Here is a 15,880-nt window from a genome sequence, read left to right on the forward strand (position 1 = left end):
AAATATTGGTCAGACTTCAGCATGCAGTTCTGGTCACCACATGACAGGAAGGATGTGAAAGGGCTGGAGACAGTGCAGAGGAGGATCACCAGGATGTTGCCTGGGATGGACCGTTTCAGTTATATGGTTCTGTTTTACCAGGAACAGAGGAGGTTAAGAGGGGACATGACTGCATGGCTGAGGTATATAAAATTGAGGGGAGATAAGAAACTTTTCCCCATATCAGAAGTAGATAAAACTAGAGGACATAGATTTACGGGAAGGGCGAGGAGATTTAGGGGGGGATGTCTGAGGGGGGACAGTTTTGACCTGGAATGCACCTGCCCCAGAGAGTGGTGGAAGCAGAGTCACTGACAGAATTGAAGAAGTGTCTAGATAAGCCTTGGATTGCCCAGGCATAGGCTATGGGCCAAGTGCTGGAAGATGAGATTAGTACGGATAGGTGGCCATTGGTTGGGGAGGGTGTGGTGGGCTAAATGGCCTGTTTCTTTGCTGTGTGACTGGATTTGGTCCATGGCCTTCTATGCCTTTGTGATTCAATTATTTGTCAAGATGCCTGTTAAATGTTAGAACATAAAACAGTACAGCACAGGAACAGGCCCTTCAGCCCACCATGTACAGAACTAATTAAACTAGTAATTAAACACCTAACTAAACTAATCCCTTCTGCCTCCACAATGTCCATCTCCCTCCATTCTCTGCACATTCTATCTGACAGCCTCTTAAACGCCTCTATCGTATCTGCCTCCACCACCACCCCTGGCAGCGCATTCCAGGCACCCACCACTCTGTGTAAAAAAACTTGCCCTGCACTTTGAACTGACCCCCTCTCACCTTAAATGCATGCCCTCTAATATTAGACATTACAACCCTGGGAGAAAGATACCAACTTTCTACTTTATCCATGCCTCTCATAATCTTATAAACTTCTATCAGGTCTCCCCTCCCCTCCACCGCCCCAGAGAAAACAACCCAAGTTTGTCCAACCTCTCCTTATAGCACATGTCCTCTAATCCAAGCAGCATCCTGGTGAATCTCTTCCGCATCTTCCCCAAAGCGTCCACATCCTTGTTCTGAGAGTATCTGCCTCCAACACCTCCCCAGGCAGCACATTCGAGACTCCTCCTGCTGCGTGAAAAAAAATTACCCTTCTCTAAACCTCCAAAGTGACAAAATATTTTCACTACTCTTTTCCTGCTCTTCTGCCATATTCTGGCCGGCTTGCAGTTCTCAGTTATTTGAAAGGAAAAGGGAAAGGGTTGGATTATGGTCATAATCAGGTTTATTATCACTGACATATGTCGTGAAATTTGTTGTTTTGTGGCAGCAGTAAAATTACTATAAGTAATTTATTAAAATAAATAAATAGTGCAAAAGAGGAATAATGAGGTGGTGTTCATGGGTTCATGGACTGTTCAGAAATCTGATGGTGGAGGGGAAGAAGCTGTTTCTGAATCTTTGAGTGTGGGTCTTCAGGCTCCTGTACCTCCTCCCCAATGGTAGTAATGTGAAGAGGGCATGTCCCATATGGTGAGGGTCCTTAATAATGGATGCTGCCTTCTTGAGGCACCACCTCTTGAAGATGTCCTCGATGCTGGGGAGGGTTGTGTCCATGATGGAGCTGGCTGAGCCTACAGCCCTCTGCAGCCTCTTGTGATCCTGCACATTGGAGCCTCCATACGAGGCAGTGATGCAACCAGTCAGAACGCTGTCCACTGTACATCTATAGAAATTTGTAAGAGATTTTGGTGACATACCAAATCTCCTCAAACTCCCAATGAAGTAGAGCTGCTGGCATGCCTTCTTCATGATTGCATCAATGTGTTGGGCCCAAGATCGATTCTCCGAGATGTTGACACCCAGGAACTTGAAGCTGCTCACCCTTTCCACCGCTGACACCCCAATGAGGACTGGTGCGTGTTCTTCCGACTTCCCCTTCCTGAAGTCCACAATCAGTTCCTTGGTATTGCTGATGCTGAGTGCGAGGTTTTTGTTGCCTCACCACTCAGCCAACTGATCTGTCTCACTCCTGTACACCTCCTCATTGCCATCTGAGGAAGGAACCTCAGAAAATGAGATCATTATCTGAGGTTCCAACCCAGCCATGGGATCAGTAAGTGTCACCTCAATATTGTGAGCAGTGTCTCCTCAATGGTGGCACGCGATGCAGCTGCAACTGTACGTGGCCCATTATTGGTGGGCCTGGCGACCATGTCCCACATTTTCCTGCAAAAGAGAGGGATGTGTTTGAGTGAATGTTACACGACAGATTTGTTAATGCAGCTAATTCTTAACAGTGTGTGCAATTGTACCATATGGGTGTAAGGGTTATTTATAGCAATGGTAAGACTTTGACCCTGTGGAAGTTGTTGGTAGATGAGTGAAAGGGATATGGTGCCCTGGTGTCCTGGTTATTGGTGCAGTTGGTGAAACAATTTATTTGAAGATGCATTCACCGTCCTTGGCCATGTGTATGGGGTCACTGAACTTTTTGAGGCACTGCATCTAAGTCATAAAGATTAGATCCCTCCAAATGATCACTGCAGCTAGCTCCTCTCTCTTGTTGGTGGATGTGCTGGCCTCCTGGGGTAATAGGACATCTCTCCTACTTTGTTCTTCTTTATCAAGGCATCCAGTGGAACCTGCTGTGGAGCTTGACGTCTCCCACGTTATGTCTCCCAGTCTGAATGAGTTCTACATGACTTGCTGTAGCCATAATGCACCATCTTTCTTTGAAACTGTAGATTGGTGTGTAGTAGCATGGGATCGTTTTACACCAGCCACTCATGTAAGTGGCACTCTGCTGATGTGATACACCAATAAACATCAGCATGTGTGTGCAGACAACACAAACTGACATGCTTTCTTTTGCAATGGAATAATAGTTAATCATACCTGCTATTCAACTTAGCCCCCAAGACTAAATAAAATGGGCTTGTACTTGAAATGGGAGAAAGTGACTAGTGTATGCCACCGAGACATGTGAGCTCGGGCCTTAACTATATACTCTATTAATGACTAAGATAACACAGTACAGAGTAACATATCCCAGGTTGCCAATGACAGAAAGATTGATGGGATAGTGAACAGTGTTGATGGGAACATAAACTTACAAAGACACATTGATAGATTAAATGAGCGAGCAAAAATGCACTGGACAGCTTTCAACGTGCGCAAGAGTGATATCATCCAATTTTGAGCATAAATTGATAGATCAGAGTGTGTTTAAATAGTGAAAAGCCAGGAATAGTGGAAGCCCAAGGAGATTTACACATATAGGAGAGAAACAAAGGACTGCAGATGCTGAAATCTAGATGAAAAACACTATGATGCTGGAGGAACTCAGCAGGCCAGGCAGCATCCGTGGAAAAAAGCAAGCAGTCAACGTTTCCGGTAAGGACCCTTTGAAGTGTCCTGACCTGAAACGTTGACCACCTGCTTTTTTCCACGGATGCTGCCTGGCCTGCTGAGTTCCTCCAGCATCATAGATTTATACATATCACTAATACGTCAGATGCAAAAAATAGACCAACAGCTTTCATCTACAGAGAAGGAACATAAAACTCCGCACAGACATTGCGTTGCTTTTGAAGAAAATCAGATGTTACGGATTTTGATTGTAAGGGTGAACAAACATCAAAGAGGTGAAATTGCAATGGGAGACCCAGCTCTATCAGTCTTGGGAGCAGGGGATAACTGGGAAATCACATGGGTGTTGGGAGGGTGAGGATCAGACTCACAGTTGGGGGTGAGGTGGATTGGGACAGGGCCTGCCCAGCGATCAATGGTCATGCTTGTGATCATCTGACCTTGAGTGAAAGGGTTGATACAGCAATTGGGGTGGTTGGTTGTCAGTGTTAAGCATGTGGTCGAGTTGGCTGCAAGGGTTGGGCCAGCAACTCAGAGTGCAAGGGTTGGGTTTGCAACCATGTTGGGAGGTGGTGGTTGTGACTGGGTTTGGTGGGTTGGGGTGGGGAATGTTCCAAGGGAGAGCTGTGATAGGGATAACTACATTATGTAAGTTGAAGAGGATCCATCCGGACCTGCTATTCACTGCTGGACTGTGTGACCTGAGAGTTATTCAGGCAGGTACCCTGGAACTAACACCAAAGCAGGTTTCAGATGCGTAGTGAAGCCTCCTTCTTAATGAGTCATCCAATCTGTCTGTGAGACGTGTAAACACAGGTGAAAATCATAGCCAGATGCCTGTTTGTTAATTGATCAGATCCATAGAGGATCTGGAAGGAAAATCAGACATTTTATGGTCTTTACAATAAGTTTCTGATTTCCCTCTGTGATTGTTTTAAATTGGAAGCAGGTGTAAGCATTGTTCTAAGTGATTGAATTTTTAGGCCAATGTCTTTTTAATGATATGTTTTGTAAAAATGAAAACAAAATCAAGGTTGTTGTTCAAAGGTCACTCAGTATACCCGCTGCACAGGGTGGAGCCACATTCTTAAATTTATGCCAGCCTATTGTTTGAATGGGATTTTGTACACTGAGGTAATGAGAGCAAATCCACTAATTGTCACCTCCTGTGGAAATCACTGTCTGTAGCTCAGCAGTAATACTCAGCTGTCATGGTAGCTTATTCAGTAACTTCTCTGCTTGTTGGTGTACTGATCAGATGGTCAACTGGGACAGTGAAGGGGAGCTATCAAAGACTTTTGCATTGTGCAGTTAGGAGAAAAACCCACAGTGCTCTGACCCCTGGTCACCATCCAGTGATTTTTGTCAGAAGTTATTGTTTGAGGATGCCAAGCTCAGGTGTACTGACCATCATGGTCAAATAGCATTCCAATGACCTTTGAGTGAGGGACTGGGAAGCATGCATGATCTATGGACATACCTGTGAGCCTTTAGATGCAACTGTTTCACCCCAGTATTCTGAATCATTTTCCTTGTTTAGAGAATTTTCAAATTGAATAGAGTGACAACCATTAGTTCAGGTGATGCCAAAGAAATGTCACATGCCTCGTGTAGCTCTGCATTCACATCTATTTTTCTGTCTATGTGGTTGCAATTGGAAGAGTATCTTTCTTTCATTGAAAGATATTCTATCTTTCTTTGAAAGGTACTCTTTCAGTGTGAACATTGCCGTGTGGAAGATCGTCGACAACCTGTTGGAATGGAGAGGTATGATTAGACCAAGTAAAAGCAGCTTTTGTTAGAGAAATTTCAGTGTGAAATGCCTTTAGTTTGGAATTTCCGGTACTTTATTGATCTGCAGTTTGATAATCAGCAAATCTTTTCTGTAGATGTTGAGCTGCCATCACAGATGGGAGAGATGCCACAAAAGATTCCTTTTACATGGTAACTCAGCTTCTTTCAGATACATCAATAATTTGAGCTGCTTTCTAAACTGAATCAAGTGCTGGCCTCTTCTGAAAGTAACACGCAGTTGCCACATAGAAAGCCATCTATAGAAGAATGTTGACAACTTTTTGCTGTCATTGCAGACAAACTGATGTACTGTTGGGCTTTGAAACCAATTTTCCAAGTAGGCTGAAACATTTCTCCCATGTGTGACAAATGTTGTGGATGCTACTTTACAGAGAGTACAATACTGGAGTAGAGTGCCATCTTAAATCTCTACAGTTGTGGGTTGCTTGATTTTTCCTGACATACTCTGTATGATTTAAGAACTGGCAGCTGTTACAAAGCCCTCCCAACTGCTTTCTCCAGTGATAGCTAACAGAGCTATCTATGTTTTGATGTTTTTTTTCTGCTTTTACAATTTCAAAAATTACAGAACTCCCTAAGCCGGGCCATTCTGTTTGGCCCTGTTGAAAAGTAGTTAAAGTAACCCATGCAATATCATCAGGGTCTATGGATATTGGAGATAAGTCTTTCTCAGTGTTAGGTCAAGCAGGTGACAAAGCAATATGCACATTGGGCCTGATTTTCCTGCAAAATTCTGGTCAGTTGGCATGGGACTGCTGACAGATCCCTACAGTATCAGAAAATTTGGGAATTTCATGCGAGCTTACTTCAGCACAGGAGCTCCGAATTTCCTGAGAGATGCTTGCTGGTAATTATCTGGCTGCAGTTCAGTGTTGGACTCCTGTGGTGAAGTGACACCTTCCTGCAGTTTCCCAATGGTCACTCCAGAGAATTTGCCCATTAAACCTGGCACAGGTTCAACAACTCCATTTGTTGAATTAGTGATGGGGGGAAAGGTTAGTATCAGCATTTCTTTTAAATAGCGTCATAGAGCAATACAGCATGGATACAGGTCCTTTGGTCCAACCATCAGATCCCTTTTAGTCCTTTCCCCTCTCACCCTAAACCTATGCCCCCTAGTTTTGGACTCCCCTACCCTGGGGAAAAGACTGTCACCTTATCTATGCCTCTCATAATTTTAAACACTTCTATAAGTTTGCCCCTCATTGTCCTACATTCCAGCCTGGCCAACCTCTCCCTATACCTCAGGCCCTCTAGTCCTGGCAACATCCTCGTAAATCTTCTCTGCGCTCTTTCCAGTTTAACCTCATCTTTCCTATACAGGGTGACCAAAACTGTACATAGTACTCCAAGTGCAGCCTCACTTATATAACTGCAACGTAACGTCCCAACTCCAATACTCAGTGCCCTGACTGATGAAGGCCAGCGTGCTAATTGCCTTTTTCATCACCCCGTCTACCTGTGATGCTGCTTCAATGAACTATTCACTTGTAGTCCTAGATCCCTCTGTTGTATTACACTCCCTAGTGTCCTACCATTCATAGCATAAGTCCTCTGCTGGTTTGTCTTTCCAAAGTGTATCACCTCACACTTATCTGTGTTGAAAACCATCTGACACTGCTTGGCCCACTTCCTTAACTGATCAAGATCCCACTGTATGCTACGATATCCTTCCTCACTATCAACAACACCTCCTAATTTTGTGTCATTTGCAAACTTACTGATCAAACCTTGTGCATTTGCATCCAAATCATTTATATAAACGAATAACAAGGGTCCCAACATCATTCCCTGTGGCACACCACTAGTCACTGGCCTCCATTCCAAGAAACAACCATCAACCACCACCCTCTGCTCCCTACCTCCGAGCCAATTTTGAATCCACCTAACTAACTCTCCCTGGATTCCATGGGATCTAACCTTCTAGACCAGTCTACCAGATGGATACTTGTCAAAAGCCTTGCTAAAGTCCAAATAGACAACATCAAATGCCCTACCCTCATTTATCCTTTTAGTTAACTCTTCAAAAAACTCTAAAAGAGTCATCAAACATGACTTCCCACTCACAAAGCCATGCTGACCTCCTCCTAATCAGACCCTGTCTATCTAAATGCTGGTAGATCCTGTCCCTCAGAATTCCCTCCAGTAACTTCCCCACACCGATGTCAGGCTGACCGGCCTGTAGTTCCCTGGCTTATCCTTGCTACCCTTCTTAAACAATAGAACGACATTATCCACCCTCCAGCCTTCGGGAACTTCACCAGTGGCTAACAATGAAGCAAATATCTCCGCAAGGGCCTCTGCAATTTCTTCCCTAGACTCCCACAATGTCTGAGGATGCACTTGGTCAGACCCTGGGGATTTATCCACCTTAATGCGGGTAAGGCTGCAAATACTTTTTCCCTGGTAATATGAATGTTCTACAAAACATCTCTACTAGTTTCCCTTATCTCTTGAGCAATCAGACTTTCTCCTCAGTAAACACTGAGGAGAAATATTCGTTAAAAATCCCACCCATCTCCTGTGGCTTGAGACATAAGCATCCCTGCTGATCTCTAAGGAGATCTACTGTCTCCCTAGTCACCCTTTTACTCTTTATATAGCTATAGAATCTGAGGATTTTCCTGCCAGATCCATCTCATACCCTCTCTTTGCCCTCCTGATTTACCTCTTAAGTGTATTCTTTTTATAATCATCAAGGGATTCACTCCTCCCCGACCTCCTAAACCCAATGTACACTTCCTTCTTTTTCTTGACCAGAGCCTCAATATCTCTTGTCAGCCAGGGTTCCCTAAACTTGCCAGGTTTACCCTTCACCCGAACAGGAACATTCTGCTCCTGGACTCTTGATATCACATTCTTAAAAGCCTCCCACTTGCTGTTCATTCCTTTCCCTTCTGACAGGCTCACCTAATCGACCTCTGCTAGATCTTGCTTAATTCCCCCAAAATTAGCCCTGCTCCAGTTTAGGACCCTAACCTGTGGACCTGTCCTATCCTTTTCCATCACTATCTTAAAACTCATGGAATTATGGTCACTAGAACCGAAGTGCTCCCTGACTGCCACTTCAGTTACCTGCCCTGCCTTATTCCCTGAGGGGAGATCCACAGTATTGCACCCTCCCAAGCAGGGCCTTCTATATATTGACTCAGGAAACTTTCCTGGACACATTTCACAAATTCCACCCAATTCAGACCCTTAATATTCTGGGTGGCCCAGTCAATACTGGGGAAATTAAAATCTTCCACTATTAGAACTCTATTATTCTTACAACAATGAACAGTTTCCCTGCACACCTGCTCCTCAAGTTCCTGCTGACTGTTGGGGGGTGAGGTGTCACCAGAGTGACCCTCCCCTTCTTGTTTCTAAGTTACACACACGTATGACCTCACTGAACGATCCCCCAAGAATTTTGTCTCTAAGCACTGCTGTTACACCCTCCCTTATCAAAAAAGCGACAACCTCTCCTCACTTACCTGTACGTCTGTCACACACCTGTAGCATCTGTATCCAGGAAAACTGAGCTGCCAGTCCTGCCCTTCTCTCAGCCCTGTTTCTGTTATGGCTATAACATCCCAGTCCCCAGAGCTGATCCACACTCTGAGTTCATCTGCCTTACCTGTTAAGCCTCGTGCGTTAAAGTAAATGCAGTTTAACTGTGTATTCCTTTCCCTCCCTTTACTGTGCTCCTGGCTATGCTGATTACTAAACCTGGTCTTGTTGGCTACTGTTTTATCCCATAACTTGCTCAGAGTCCCAATCTAATTAATTATTTAAATGATTTTATTTTAAAAATTGCTTTTATAACATTCTAATAATATGATCAGCTTCTGATAGCATTTGAATGATCATGAACATCAGAGGCTCCTAATAAAAATACGAGCACAGCTTACCTGAGTGTCAAAGCTTTTTCGGTATTTTTGTGGGTGGGGCTTGTTCACATCCTGCCTTGTCATGCCAAGTATGCCTGCTATATTCTGAGCTACACAGCACCTAACCAGCCAATTCTATTGAGGAAAGTGTCACTTGAAAATCTGCTCAAAGTAAAAAGTGGACAATAATAGACACATACACAGAAAATAGGAGAAGGAGTAGGCATTCAGTCCTTTGAACCTGCTCCACCTTTCAAAATGATCATGACTGAAATTCTTTTTCAATATCATACTCCTGCTCTCCCTCTTGATGCCTTTTGTGTTCAGAAATCAAACTACCTCCAACTTAAATATAATCATTGACTAGGGCTCCATCACCTTTGGAAAGAATTCCACAGGTTCACCAGCCTCTGGGTAAAGAAGTTTCTCCTCGCCTCAGTCTGAAACGTTTTGCCCTGTATCCCAGCTCTAGACCTCTAACACCCCTCAGCCAGACACAGTGGGTAGGTGAGTGTAAGTATGAGTGACTTACTACTGCCAGGAATTTTTAGGTCAATCTATTTTTTAGCAGAAGCCAGTTTCCAGAGCCCTCTAATTCTGCCCATGAACACACCAATATTATCAAATGCTGTCTTCCAATGGATTTCCTCTCTTCGAGGAAATGTCATTGAGCAGATTAAGTAATCGGTTTATACCTCATTACAAGTGTTCCCAGTATAATTTCTCCCAATGAAGTTTCTAAAGGAGAAATAGCAAAAAATGCAGTTTGTCTCCAAGTATAATTGCTTTTCAAATAGGCATAACATAAAGGTTTCCTTTCTAACAAGTTCAATAATAGCATCAGAACACTGGTGAGAGAATAGTGTTAATTAGATCTGATGTCTTACAACATCCAAGAGTATATTCCTCAGTGACACTCAAATCACTGAACAGTCTTCCAGACTGTGGAAATGAATGGTCAGCTGCTTCTTGAGACAGGTTTTGCTCAATTAAAACCTCAATTAAACGTGTTTCTCATTCAATTGTCTTCTGGCACAGATAATTTTGAGGGTTCAAGTGTTTATTTGGGTCCACAATTTACCCTCATCTGTATTCGCCTCTGTTTGTATCCTGCACTTACTGTCTCCTTCAGCTCTCTGCCTTATGGAAATATCCACAAAGCAAATCGAACAAAACACATATTCATTGCCCTTGCACAGATTTTAAAAACTGACTTCTGTGTCCTAACTTCCAATCAAAACAAGTCAACAAAATTAAAATACAACAGTTCATATGAGGCCACACAAGACCGCAGATGCTGGAACCTGGAGCAACAAACAATCTGCTGGAGGAACAGTGGGTTGAGCAGCATCTGTGGGGGGGAAAGGAATTGCTGATGTTTCGGCTGCTGCTCGAACCACTGAAACCCCTCCTCTCCCCCACCTGGCGCTACCTGCTTGTCAACTTTCACCCTTCTCAGTCCACCTTGACCTCGTGTCTCACCCCCTCCCCCTCTCCACTTTATGTCGGCCACCTCCCTTCTCCACTCTCAGTCCTGATGTAGGGTTTCAACCCGAAAAGTCAACCATCTCTTTGCCTCCACAGATGCTGCTCGACCCACTGAGTTCCTCCAGCCAATTGTTTGTAGTTCATATGAAGGGTTTGATGAAGTAATTGTATTTTGCATATATTTTGCTTCCCTTTTGTTGCTGCCCTTTGGATTCATCTTCTTCTTAGGCAGTTCTTTCTGATAGTGGATGACTTGTCTTCACTTTGGGCTTTGTGGGTTCTGAGGTGACTGATGCAGCCAATGTGTGACCTGCAGGCTCTTCTCCCTTTGGATTCATCTTCTTCTTAGGCAGTTCTTTCTGATAGTGGATGACTTGTCTTCACTTTGGGCTTTGTGGGTTCTGAGGTGACTGATGCAGCCAATGTGTGACCTGCAGGCTCTTCTCCCTTTGGATTCATCTTCTTCTTAGGCAGTTCTTTCTGATAGTGGATGACTTGTCTTCACTTTGGGCTTTGTGGGTTCTGAGGTGACTGATGCAGCCAATGTGTGACCTGCAGGCTCTTCTACAGCTGGGATGAGGATGGGTGAACATTTTGTGAGGCAGAGCACTCCTTCTGCCATTTGCACTGGGCTTCCCGATGCATGGTTCTTGGCACCACATCAAATGTTTCTTTTTCAATTTGAGCAGTCAAGGGCCAGAGATTCCCAGAAGTCAGTGAGGATATTTCATTTCTTTGAAGACGTGTTGAGCACGTTCTTGAATCTTTTTCTTTGTCTGTCTCATAACCTCTTCCCATGACAGAGCTCAGACTAGAGTGTCTGTTTCAGGGGTATGGAGGATTCATACATAGTGCATGGAAGTTTATCAGTCACATGTACATCAAAACACACAGTGAAATGCCTCTTTTGCGTAGAGTGTTCTGGGGGCAGCCCGCAAGTGTCCCCACGTTTCGGGCGCCAACATAGCATGCCCACAACTTCCTAACCCGTACGTCTTTGGAATGTGGGAGGAAACCGGAGCACCTGGAGGAAACCCACGCAGACACGGGGAGAACGTATAAACTCCTTACAGACAGTGGCCGGAATTGAACCCAGGTCTCTGGCGCTGTAATAGCGTTACGCTAACCACTACACCACCGTGATAATTAAGTCTGATTAGTGATAGCAAATATCATCACCTTTATGTCAAAGAAGGAATGGATATGAATGACTTCTTCAATCACCATGAGAACAATCAACAAATGGAAGTATAGGTTTGTATGGTCAAAAACCCAGCACAAGACCATCTCTAACGGTAAGTCCCCTTGCATGTCAAGCATTTGGCATAAAAACCAGCAGGCGGTATGACAATGAAAGGTCAGCACACCAGGAGAGCAGAGCCGGAATACCAACAGAAAATCCTGAGCACACTCAGCAGTCAGGCAGTGTCTGTGGAAAGATAAAAATAATAAATGTTTCTTCTGTTCTTATTAGAGGTCATCAATCTTGACCGTTAGTGCTATTACACCCTCCACAGATGCTATCTGATGCGTTGGTTACTCTCAGCATGTTTCACTTTTATTTGGATTCTTAGTTTCTGCAATTTATTGTGTTCCCAGAGCAGAGCTGGGATTTTTCTTTCTTTAGTCATTTTTCCAGATGTCAGCACCACTGGTGAAGCCAGCATTTATTGATCATCCCTAATAGTCCTTGAGCAGGTGGTGGTGAGCTGCCCTCTTGAACCACTGGTGAGGGTACACCCACAGTGCTGCTGGCTGGGCAGGTTCACGATTTAGACCTACATGTGATGAATATTAGTATTGGTTTATTATTGTCACTTGTACTGAGGTACAGTGAAAAACTTATTTCCAAATCAAGGTGGTGTATTGGGGGTTTGGGAAGTACTGTTGGAGTAACCTGGGTAAGTAACTCCAGTGCATTTTGGTGGCAGCACACACTGCAGCTACAGTGAAGGGAGGGGACTGAATGCTTAGGGCAGTGGAGGGCGTTAATTAAGTGGGCTGCCATGTCTTGGGTGGTTGCTGTCGACTGTTGTTGGAGCTTCAATCATCCTGGCAAATAGAGAATATTCCTACATCTGCTGTACCCGTGATCTGCAGACAGTGGGAATGCTTTGGGATGTCAGCAGGTGTGTCATTCACCTTACGCTATCCAGCCTCTAATCTGCTCTTAGTAGAGTTGTAGAGAGTCGGCCCTTCACCTCACTGAGTCAATGCTGATCACCCATTCATTCTATACGTTAATTCCAATTTTTTTATTTAACCCACATTCTCATCAACATCCCCCCACCCCAGATCCTACCACTCACCCAGACCAGGGGCAATTTACGGTGGCCAATTAACCTACCAACCGGCAGGTCTTTGGGATGTGGGGGGAAACTGGAGTACTCAGAGGAAATCAGTGTGGTCACGGGAGAACATGCAAACTCCCCATAGACAGCGCCCGAAGTTTGAACCTAGGTCTCTGGCGCTGTAAGGCAGCAGCTCTTCTAACTGTGCCAGTGTTGCGGTAGCCACAGCATTTATGTTGTTCATCTAGTTGAACTTCTGCTTCACATAATGTCAATGGTGGGGTCCACATGGTTGGGCAGGCATGGTAGTGTAAAAGGGCCTGTACTGTGCTGTAGTGTTCTATGTTCTATGTTCTATCTCTCCACACAGTCTTCTTTCTGCTTGGATTTGCTTTGCCCCAATAGGGTGAAAAAGGAAAGTTACCCCTTTCTCTCGATATGGAGAATCTCAGGATCCAAATCGAGCTAGGAGTGGTCAGCAGTTCCGAAGAGATAATCTATTATTCCGCCCCATGCTACATCCATGTGGTCAGTGGCAAAGCCCAGTTGTACTGGGACCTGGCAGGGGATGAGAATGGGGGGGTCCCTGACCTCGATTAGGAGGAAAGGGTAAACTCAGTTCTTTGTCTTACATTATTTGTTATCATTTTTAAAGTCATATTTTGATGCATCTGTAGTCATTTTATTTTTTAAATGTAATAATTTTGTTTAATTATTTAGAGCAATTTTATCATCATTAAACATCACTGCATTTTGGAGACATTTAAAAACTCATTCAAAGCTTTGGCTGTCTTGCCAGGTGGTAAAGTTTCACCACCAGCCTATGAAAGGTGGTCAACGTGTTGGGGGTGTACACTGCCTGAGGCCTACTCATTGTTGAAGTCTCGTTATGCCTCGCAGCTGATTGTAGGCAATGAGATCCATACTTCTGTTCCAGATTAGTAGGGGCATGATGAGAGTGTTAGGGTGGGTCCAGGTGAGTGGGCTCAAATGGGTACCATTCAGCCCAGGATTACACCTGATATTCTTTCATACAGTTGAGCCACCAATGGAGGATCCACAGATACTGGAGACACAATGGAGACACAAGAGACTGCGGACGCTGGAATCTGGTGCAAGAAACAAAATGCTGGAGGAACTCAGTGCGTCAGGCAGCATCTGTGGAGGGAAGTAGACAGCCAAGGTTTCAGGTCGAGACCCTTCATCTGGCCTGGATCCAACACAAAACGTCGACTGTCTTTCAGGGGTCTTCGTTATAAACTTTGCACTATATTGAAAAGACAGGCAGGTGGGCAGAGGGGGAGGGGTGGCCATGTTAGTGAAAAATGAAATTAAATCCATAGCAAGGAGCGATATAGGATCAGAAGATGCAGAATCTTTGTGGGTAAGAGTTGAGGAACCGCAAAGGTAAGAAGACCCTGATGGGAGTTGTGTACAGGCCTTCGAATGGTAGTCAAGAAGTGGGGTACAACATACACTAGGAGATAGAAAAAGGCACGTGAGAAAGGTAATGTTACGGTGGTCCTGGGGGACTTCAATATGTGGGGAGACTGGGAAAATCAGGTTGGCAGTGGACCGCAAGAAAGGAATTTGTGGAATGTCCATGAGATGGATTTTTAGAGCAGCTTGTGGTAGAGCCCACTAGGTAGCAGGCAATTCTGGATTTGGTGTTGTGTAATGAGGCCGATTTGTTCCGGGAGCTAAAAGTGAAGGAACCCTCAGGAGGCAGAGACCATAATGTGATAGAGTTCATCCTGCAGTTTGAGAGAGAGAAGCTGAAATCTGATGTAACAGTATTACAGTTGTGTAATACAGTATCTACAGAGGCACGAGGGAGGAGCTGGCCAGAGTTGATTAGAAAGAGACCCCAGCAGGGAAGACGGTGGAGCAGCAATGGCAGGAGTTTCTGGGGGTAATTCGGGAGACACAGCAGAATTTCATCCCAAGGAAGAAGAAGCACAGTAGGGGGAGGACGAGGCAACCACAGCTGACAAGGGAAGTCAGAGACAGCATAAAAGCAAAAGAGAAGGCATACAAAATGGCACGGATTAGGGGGAAGCCAGAGGACTGGGAAGCCTTTAAAAGCCAACAGAGCATAATTATAAAAGCTACAAGGGAGGAGAAGGTGAAATATGAGGGTAAGCTAGCCAATAATATAAAAGAAGATTCCAAAGGTTCTTTTCTTTTAGATACATAAAGGGTAGAGAGAGGCTAGAGTGGACATTAGAAGTTAGTAATGGGGAACAGAGAAATGGCGGAGGAACTGAATAGGTACTTTGCGTCAGTCTTCACAGTGGAAGACACCAGTACCGTGCCAGAAATTCAAGAGAGTCAGGGAGCAGAGGTGAATGTAGTGGTCATTACTAAGGAGAAAGCGTTGGGGAAGCTGAAAGGCCTGAAGGTGGATAAAACACCTGGACCGGATGGACTACGCCCCAGAGTTCTGGTAGAGGTAGCTGAAGAGATTGTGGAGGCATTAGTGGTGATCTTTCAAGAATCACTGGAGTCAGGGAGGGTCCCAGAGGACTGGAATATCACAAATATAACACACCTGTTATAGAAGGGATGGAGGCAAAAGACAGGACATTATAGATTCATTAGCCTGACCTCAGTGGTTGGTAAGATTTTAGACTCCATTACTAAGGATGAAATTTCGGAGTACTTGGAATTATATGATAAAGTAGGGCAAAGTCAGCATGGTTTCGCTAAGAGGAGATCTTGCCTGACAAATCTATAAGAATTCGTTGAGGAAGTAACAAGCAGGATAGACAAAGGAGAGTCAGTGGACGTTATTTACTTGGATTTACAGAAGGCCTTTGACAAGTTGCCACACAAGGGGCTGCTATACAAGATAACAGCCCGTGGTGTTAGAGGCAAGGTACCAGCATGAATAGAAGATTGGCTGACTGGCAGAAGGCAGAGAGTGGGGGATAAAAGGGTCCTTTTCAGGATGGCTGCCGGTGACTAGTAGAGTTCCACAGGGGTCATTGTTGGGACGACAACTTTTTACTTTACATGTTAATGATCTGGATGAAGGAACCGATG

Source organism: Pristis pectinata, chromosome 21 (genome assembly GCF_009764475.1).
Source record: "Pristis pectinata isolate sPriPec2 chromosome 21, sPriPec2.1.pri, whole genome shotgun sequence".
NCBI classification, from domain to species: Eukaryota; Metazoa; Chordata; class Chondrichthyes; order Rhinopristiformes; family Pristidae; genus Pristis; species Pristis pectinata.